A 10,464-nucleotide genomic window follows, 5' to 3' on the forward strand; every position below is an offset into this window, starting at 1 on the left:
TGTTGTTATAGAAATGGCTAGTTATATACTAATGCATAAAAGTAAAAAGTTGAGGTTGTAATGTTATCTTATACTGTGCTAAAAAGAGTTGGAAGTCAAAAGCTTTTTTTCCCCCCTTGTACCTCATACTTTCTCCCTTTCTTTTTTTCTTCCCTTTTATCTTTCTTTGTTTTGGAGAGGAAAATTAAGTTTTTTATCCTGTTTTTCTATGGATAGATAGTGCAATGTACCCCACATTTTGTGAAATGGTGGGCCCAATTATACAACTACTATATAAGTAAGATTGAAAGCGAACATTGAATGTTATATATTATCCCAGTATGGGTTAAAACATAGGAAATTCCAATATTTAGATTTCCAAGAAAATCTAAAATACAGACTAGACTGGAAAAGATAATTTTGAAAAAAATATTCCCAATTAAAACAGAAATAAGCAAGAAATTAATTTGTGAAAGTGGATAGCTAAATATTGAATGCTTTCTAAGTTTAACAATTTATAATAAAAGAAATATACTGTTTCTTTGTTGTCTGTGATTCTGATTCCCCCACCCACACACAAAATTGTACTTCTGTTATGGAGATTACATATACTCAAGCATTCAATATTTTGTCAGTAGATAAATCTACTTCTCCCCTTCTAAGAAAGAAAGAGATGTCTGCAGTGCCACCAACAAAAATAAAAAACTAAGGCTGTCCAGACATGGTAAGAACTCAGGTTCAAGTCTACACCATAGTGGCAAAAGGGCAATGCTTCACTCTTGCAATTTGCCATCCTATTTTAAGGTCACATGGTTCCTATTGTGGAAGGATAGACTGGAACAGCAATTACTGGGGTACTGCAAGCAATGGGCAGGACATTTGGAAGGTACTATTGTTGAATTATGAGATTATGAAATTCACTAGAGGTTAGATGTCAACTGGACAAGTCCAGTCTCTACAGGTGAATGAGGTCTTCACTTGTGAGGTTACCTGAGATGTTTGTGAAGCCTGAGGAGGAACACGAAGTTCTACGTGATACTGTATTACCTCCAAGTGAACTGGATTCTATATTGGCACCACAAAGGCAATAAGTAGTAGTGACGGACACCCTTTTTCCCTTAGCTGCTAGCACAAACAGATAACTATAGCTGGTATTTAGCCAGCTGAGATAATTTTCTACATGTACTGCACATTTCTCCGCATCTATGCTGAGAGGCACAATAAACTGCAGACTGTATGGTTAATCATTCTTGCTTGCCTCTTAACAATTAAATAAAAGAGATCATGTGTTTATTTTGGTCAGTGGCCAGACAAAGCAAACATAGACAAACAAAATTCAACTATCCATGCAAACACCAAGGATTTGAACATAATAATCTCTAAAAAAGGAAATGAATGTTCAAAACACATACTGCAGTAGAGTCAACATGTATGAAATATGCTATGGATTTTAGTGATCTAAAAAATAAATACTTATTAGAATAATGAATTAGAAAGGTGGCAGTTGATAATTCATTTATACATACCAGTAGCAGGTATGAGGCTATCAGTCAGTTGTTTGCACACATTTACTATAACTACAGAACTTTGCTACATTATGAATATAACTTTTTTTATCTGATAATGGAATGAACATGAATTCTTCCAAATAACATTCCAAATAACAAAGGGAAGATGAGTCTTCTTTGAATTTCATTATAAAGGAACTCTGGAGCAACACATGAAGGATAGATTCAACTGAATTGTCACTACAACAGCAACTTATGGTTGGTTGGTTAAATCTCTCATATAAAAATATTAAAAGTAAACTATTTATGTCTTCCCCTTAAGAAGAATATTTGTTGAACAGGAGAGATGATTGATTAATGCAATTAACTGCTTTCCAGTAGACTGGCTGAGTTGAATTTGGACAGAGATTGAGATGAGATTTCCCGTTTTGAAATTCAGTGTCTAAAGCCTTTCTCTAATAACCATCTTCGTCTGAATAAATTCAAGAAAATATAAGAAATCAATCCCACATAATACAGTAGGTTTTTAATATATTATTTGAATCCAGGAAGATTGGGATTAATCAGAGACGTGTGGCAGAATCAACCCAAATAGGAAATAATGTCATTTAAGTCAATAATTAAAGATTAATAGCCAAGTTTTAACTTCAGTCCTCACTTGGCAAGTTTCTACCCCTAGGGTTATATTAGATATGCATTTTGGGGGTCTGGGAAACTACTTTAAAAATTTGGTTTGTACATTAACCTATATTTTAGGTACGGATTAAGATACAGAGATAATATCACTCTCGGCTGGAACACTCTGCAAACAACAATGTTTTTATAAACAAGGGGTCACTTAACTGGGTTCCCAAGTATTTTCCACCTACCTCATCACATCTATCTACTGGAGACCTACAAACTCACCCAAACTGTTTGTTTGATTATTTATTTCATTAGATTTAGGTGTCACAAAGCTGGACAGACTTCACCCGGACAGAGTGGCTGCAGAGCCAGAGCAACCCAGCTCCGCCAGGGAATTAGGTATCGGTGAACTAGTGTGGGCCAGACGCTATGGGTCTGGAGACATGTGGATGCAAGGGGTGGTGGCTGACAGAACGGGGCTGCTGTCTTATATTGTTGAGGGGGAAGGGGGTCAAGTCAGAAGGCACACTGATCAACTGAGGAAGAGGGCCCCCGAAAAACAACAAACGATACAGGCCCAGCAGGCACTGCCATCAAACCCTGCATCAAACCCTGCATCGACAATACAGGCTCAGCCGGCACTGCCATCAATTCCAGCATCAAACCCTGCATCAACTCCTACGCTTCAATTGCCAATGCCTACGTGTCAAGTGCCAACAGGACATCCAGTCAGTTCTCAGCAGCAACCTTTGGCAGATGTTCTGGGTTGGCTGGAGTTTGCCACAGACACTGAACGCGGGCCAGGGTTACGTGAGCGGCCTGAGCAACAACCAGATATTGTGCTCATTGGCAATAGGGAGTTGGAGCATCAGGGTCAACCACCTGTTGGTGATCCAGGCCAGCAATTACAGCCCGAGGCGCTCTGCCAGGTCTCGGAAGTCCCCGCCATTCCTGGAGGACTATGTGAGGCCGTGAGGTCAAAGGCGCGGGCACATATTCACAACAACTTGTTGAGCGGCCATATGTTGTTTATTAGTTCTTGTCATGGGGGAAAGGGTGTTATGTATATAGTTGGGCTATCATGTTGCAGGTAGCCACTGATGACACCAGGTGGCACCTGTAAGTGTCCTGATTGGCTGGCCACTCCACGATGGGAAAATCCAACGTTCTGAGTGGACCAAGCGGGGTATTTAAAGGACGCAGGGGAGTGTGTTCTTTGTTACCTTCGTCCTGTACTCAATAAAGGTTGTTACTGCTGAACCTGGCTCTGTTGTCTCCACGTGGTCCTGAACCCACTACTTAACACATTTTATTTAAATTTATATGACCACCTATCTACAACAGTGATTCTGAGCTTTGTAAAAGGATTAAAACCACAGCTGTAAGCAATAACTTATGGCACTTAAAAATAAATAATACATTCCAATCATAAAAAAACAAATCAGCAACAAATGTAGTGTATCAGATAATAAAAAATGGCATTAAATAATACTTATGAGATTTACCTTTACTGCTGTCGCTAATAAGTACTAAAGAGTTAATATCTTTGACTTGTTTGCTCTCTTGTTTTGAAGTAGAAGGCAATGCTGGAACTTGCTCCCTCTGATCAGACATGATAAAATATTGATTTGGGGTGGTTTTCTCATCAAGAGACTTGTTTGCAAAAGCAAGTTATCTACAAGATATATAGATAAAATAAGAATAGATGGTATGACTGAAAATGATAGTATTCAGCTTCAAATTCTGTACTTAAGGATTCAGTCTACAGTACCTATACACACAGAGAGCATGCATTTTACATTAATGCTCATGGGGTAAGTCTACAAAATACACTCAGTTATCACTTGTGGTTAGAAAGGAATTATCTACAGCAGTCTTCCCAACATGATGTCTCCCATATGTGGCAGATAATGACCCAAAATTCTAGGATAGTTGCCTAGACTAGGAAATTGGGGGACAAAATCTTGGAAGATGGCAAAAAACCCAACAACTCTATTTTCTTAATGCTGCCATGTTTGTAAATAGCAGGAATTAAATGCCTTGAAGTTATATAAGCCTACTATAAGTCTATAAAACTTCCTCTTATGAAGCATTTGTAAAACCTTCCCTGTTCCAATGGGCTGATCCAGTATATTTAGGCTGTTGCACAAACCTAATACCTATTAGAATGAATCAGCCCTAGTTAAAGGGATTTGTTATTAGGAATACTATTTCTACCTATCTGCAGTAATTGTTTTGGGGCAGTTGATAAACAGCAATAGTCACAGATGTAAACTTTATTTACTGAGTGACTATCAATTGATCTAACTTAGGAAATAACCTTAGTTAATAAGTATGCCACCATTTTACTCTCCATCGAGAATGTATTCTTAAATTATGTTTCTGGTTTGAACCCAAAGCAATTTTCAGTTTGGATTTCTGGAAATAACACATTCAAAATTTTAAGAATCTGAGAACCAATCTGAACATCCAACCCCGACAATACAGGAGACCAATAGATGTGTTCACATTTGGTCTCCTGTATTGTCGGGGTTGGATGTTCAGATTGGTTCTCAGATTCTTAAAATTTTGAATATATATATATATATATATATATATATATATATATATATATATATATATATATATATATGTGTGTGTGTGTGTGTGTGTGTGTGTGTGTGTGTGTGTGTGTGTGTGTGTATGTGTGTGTGTGTGTATGTGTGTGTATATATATATATATATATATATATATATATATATATATATATATATATATATATATATATATATATATATATAATGTATATATGTATATATGTATATATGTATATATGTATATATATATGTATATATGTATATCCATGTTATCTCAATAGCTTTGAAATGCCATTGCTTTTAACGAAGGGAGAAGCCTATAGCAATTTAACCATCTGGCCGTTTTCAAAAAGCCAAAACTAGATCCATTCAAGGAGCCATTTTATGAATTATCAGAAAACTACTGCATTCCCCACCTCCAAAACTTAACATTATCCACAACTCTGTCCGAAATAACCAATGAGCTTCCAAGCGATTGCTCCATGAGGGCTAGAGGCGTCAGCGCGAGACTAGTCATCGTGGCCTCAATCTCGAAGGGCAAAACCGCAATACCGCGCAAGAGAAGACAATTTGGCAGCGAGCTGAGGGAAGACAAGTTATTTCTTTACTTACTTCTTCCGGCTTCCGGACGGCCGCTGTTGCTATGGGAAGCTAGGACGCTCTTTGCGTGGCCCTTCGCGAAGCCAAAAAACGCCCTGCCCAGGAACTCCCCCCTCACTCCCGCACTTGGAAGCCAAGAGAAAGTCGCTTTGCTTGTTTGATTCCTGTAAGGCGCCTTAGAAATACAGCCAGCACCAGGAACAAGGAACGGCAGGAGCTAGTGCTAAGAGTACTTAATGGCGCCGATTTGGAAACTTCTACAAGAATCTAAATCCAGAAACGTTAACGCACTGTTGCGTTTACAGTAGTGTCTTTAAGGTTCTCGATAGAATACTTGTATGCATTTTGATGTTCCAAGGCTTGAGTTCATAGTTGTCATTGAAATCGATCGAGGTGTGGAGTTCTTGGTACTCTCTGAGTTTGTTTGCTTGCTTGCAGACGTTTCATTACCCAACTAGGTAAATCACTGGGGCAACAGACACTGATCATGTTAGATAGTTGGGTAATGAAATGTTTATAATCAATCAAGCCTGGAGAGCAACCAAGAACTCTCCTATTCAAGCTATAGATATTCTCTTCTATTGAGATCAGTTGGGGTGTTGTATAACTTAATATAGTTGGGCTTGAACAGTTAACTTCCAAATTAAATAGGAGAACCACAACATAAGCATCTCTTGAAGTACTCAGATCCTGGTGATTACTTGACACAGTCTTGTGAGACAGCATGATATGAAAGTGGTTTAATATTATCTTCCTAGTTTAGGCTACAAATCTGGAATCCCCCAACTGTCTCTCAAAGTACTAATCCAATCAACCTTAGCCTCAGAAAAGTTCAGCTGAGTGTTCCTTCTGCATGTGTGCAACCTAATACAGGATAAAATCAAGTGACTTGCTGAAAACCAAAAGCTGTTTTATAAGGATTTATAGTAATACAAACATTTACCTAATACCTAATTGGATAATCCCAATTATTAAATAATTTACCTAATTTGATTTTCCTTTGTTTTTATTCTAGCTGTGAACATTTTTATTAAGAGATTCACAATACCAATAAAACCTCACATATCATATGACCAGGCACTGCAGGAGAAAAAAAAAATGTAAGTGTGTTGAATGCCTATAAGGGCCACTAGCCAGGTAGTGTTATTGAAGGTGCCACTTTTGACCCTGCAAATAAATGTTACAGTTAATGCCACCTACTTTTTAGCACATTTTTGGTGATCACACACTTTGAGGCTTGAATGAAGTTTGTCAGGATGAAGTATGTTGTATATGAATGACATGTTTCACAGATAGCAAAGTATACTTAAGTTTCTGTAGTACAGTATAATTTTTTCCATGACACAAAGATCATACATATAGTTCAATACTTTTTACAATTAACCAACATTTTTTAATCAGTCAATAAAATTAGTTGCTTCAAAATCATGGTCTTTGACTCATCCAATGGATGAAAACTGAATCACATTTCCTTTTATCCCTAGCAAGGGTATAATCCTTTTCATTGCTTCCAAGGGGGAAGTCCGAACCACCTTGCTTGAACAATAAATTCTTCAATTTTACCAGTTCCTACTCAATCTAAAAGATTGTGAAGCTATAAAAATGAAGTTGTTTAGGATACTATGTGTACCTTTGGAAGAAAACAAAATTTTTATCTAAGGACATTACATGTCTTTGGAAGTAAACAAAATTTTTATCTAAGGACATTACATGTTTTCTTCAAACAAACACACAAATAGCTTTCCTTGGTTAGATTACAATAAATCTTATAAATGCTGTTTTTGTATCAATGGCAAGGCTCATACACCCCCAAAATTCTTAAAGAATGGAAAGTTCTTGTTTTACGAACAAAACCTTTTATGCCATTCACAATTATTCAGGCATTTTGAATTTATATTCATACCTTTGTGTAGAAACCACTACTACAGTTGAATAATAGTATATTTTGGAAAAAGTCTTAGTTCATGCACCAGACTAAGTCAGATATGGTCTTTGTCCTTTTTCATTCAGTTGAATCATGGTTATTAAAAGTATAGTAAAGGTAAAGGTTCCCCCGCACATGCGTGCTAGTCGTTTCCAACTCTAGGGGCCGGTGCTCATCTCGTTTCAAAGCTGAAGAGCCAGCGCTTGTCCGAGGACATCTCCGTGGTCATGTGGCCAGCATGACTAGATGCCAGAGGTGCACGGAACACTGTTACCTTCCCACCGTAGTGGTCCCTATTTTTCTACTTGCATTTTTACGTGCTTTCGAACTGCTAGGTTGGCAGAAGCTGGGACGATTAACAGGCCACACCAAATAACAAACAAATGCCAACTGACATATTGTGAGAACTCAACATCTTTGTTGTTATAATGATTGGGAGAGAAAGATATTATTAAAAGTTGATTTAATACAAGTTCCTTCCTTATTCTTTTTCTGATTATTTTGAGTGAATTTGCAAATGAATAGTGAAGTTAATATTGCACTTGATTCTTTTCATGATAATACCAAATAATGTTTTTTATTATTCAAAGACCTTCTAGTTATGTGTTCCCTTTAATTAAACTGAACATTTCATGCAAAGACTTTGTCACAAAATCCAGTGTTTTCTTAAACACAATTTACAGTATATAGCTTTAGTAATCCTGCTTGCAAATGCTGGGCTGGCATACATGAGCATCTGTTTGCAAGGGGAAGGGAGAAGAATCACCTCCAGCATGTCATATGTAATGTCATGACTTATGATGTCATTACATCTTGCACTAGATGTTTATGCTTGTGGGCTGTAATATTTTGTTAGCAGGTTTTGATACATTTCTCAGTCATTACTATAAACAGAGGCACTTCATCTCTCATCTGCCATCTGTCTTCATCCTGGATTCTTTAACTGCAGATCCTATTTAACTATAGTTTGACTTTAGGATGGAAACAGAAAATTGAGTTTGTGTCTTTTAAAGAAATAAAAGATTAAAGAGAGAGGCAAAACTTTTACTTCAGAACAAATTTAGAAGAACACAGGTTTTATTTCAAAATAACAAATTCAGTATTCTTTCTGTAAATGTTATTCGATTTGTCCATAACATATTTACCAAATATAAATACAAGCATCCCAGCAATTCTTGAAATATATACAATATTTTTTTAGGAAAAGCTGGTGTGAAAACTTTCAGCGTGAAACTTTCTATTAAAATGAGGTGATTTAATGGTTTAATTTATATCAACCGTGTAAATCTTGTATCAAATGTTCCAACGTTTCTTTCAGTTTGTCGTCTTCTAAGAATTTTTTTTAAACGAAATATTGAAATCTGTCTGTTGAATTTTAAGAAAATAAAGGATAATTAAAATATTTTTGCAGAATGAAAATCTACCAGTTGCCCTTTTAATATTATTAAGCTGCTTTTATCCTGAAAGAGTTGAGCCTGGTGTTCTCTAGTTAGATTAAATCACTTTAGTTAAGTAATTAAAGTTATACTACAGAAAACAAGGGCTATATGAATTCAGTTCGACAAAATTAGACAAAACAAGAGAACAACCAGCATCTATAATGCACTAGCAAACCATGAATCAATTAAGGCAAGACCTCAAATATATATAAACTGTATTTATTTTCCCCATCTCCAACTTTTTATTTTATTTACTCTGAATCACAGCCCAATGCCTTGTGAATTGTTCACACTGACTTAGAGAACCAGAGTTCTCTAATACTTATCTCCAGGCTCTATCAGCTCTGTAGGATATTAACTGTCAGCTATCAATATAGTGATTATGTGTCACATTGGCAGAATTATGTCTCAGGGTATTCCATACCTAATCCACCCCATTATTATTTTAAAGGACTCTTACTGAAGAAACTGCTGTTTTAAGTGGAACACTGAAGCTTTTCAATGCAACGCTTTTTCTCAGTTCTTCAATATTAATTATGTTCTGTATCACTGTAGCGATAATCAATAAAGAATGTAAAAATAATGGGCATATGACCACATATTAAAGATGTTTGTAAAAGATTCAATATTGAAGATAGTAGGCTCATAACTGAGACAGACTAGCTCACAGGAACCTAATGCATGAAACTATATCTGAGGGCTGTCTGAATTTTTACTGATAGAGGGGGAAACTGCCTATGATTGTAAATAAAGAGGGCTTCACTTACAAAGTCTTCAAACTGAGATCATAACAAGTAAGAGAGGCTGTAATAAAATCTACCTTTCATGGCAAGCTCTTTTTCAAAAAAGTCTCATACAGTTGTTAACTGGGTTAATATCACATTTAACCAGGGTTAATAATATCACATTTTACCACATTTAAAGACTGTATGATAAAGTGGGCACAAAATATTCAGGAACCAATTTTGTTGGACACCTGGGAGATAATTTGGGTCAGAAATGTTAAATTTACTCAGGCTCAAAATTTAAGAGAAAATTTTTATAAAATGTTTTATAGATGGCATCTGGATCCCAAGAAGTTGTCCAACATGTATCCTAATTTACAGTCTAAATGTTGGAGATGTGGTAGTTTAGAAGCTACCTATTTTCACATGTGGTGGACTTGTAGAAATATAAAAGCTTTTTGGATCAAAATTTGGTGGAACATTCAAAAGATTTTTAAGAGAAAGATAAAGTTTTCTCCGCAATTGTTTTTATTGGGTATTGTTGTAGATTGTGATGTTAAAAAAACTAACTTGATGTTGAATATGATAACAGCAGCACGGTTACTGGTGGGACAATATTGGAAGAAGGATAGTTTGCCCACTATAGAAGAATGGGTGTTTAAAGTTTCGAATCTTGCAGAAATGTCTAAGATTTCTGCTTATTTGAAAGATAATTCACAGGAAAGATATATTTCAGTTTGGAGGAGATGGATAAATTATATTCAGAACAAATATGGGACTAAAAAGTTCCATTTAGCTTATGAGTAGATTTTAGTGGGATATTGTTATTGGTATGTTGTTTGTAGTTATGTTAAAGGGGAGTTAAAGCACATTATGAATTTGGTTAATTGTATATTATGCATAATTTTTATTTAGAATATGATTATTGTAACTATAATCCTGTATTTAGCTCTGGAAAGTGGGGGGGGGGAGTGGGCGGGTTTGGGGTGGGAGGGATTTGGGGATATATTGTAAAATTTTGTTTTTGTAAAACTCTTTAATAAAAAAAATAATATCACATTTAAATTGGCCTTAACCTAAAGAGGGAA

This window comes from Vipera ursinii (assembly GCF_947247035.1).
Source record: "Vipera ursinii genome assembly, chromosome: 3".
NCBI lineage: Eukaryota > Metazoa > Chordata > Lepidosauria > Squamata > Viperidae > Vipera > Vipera ursinii.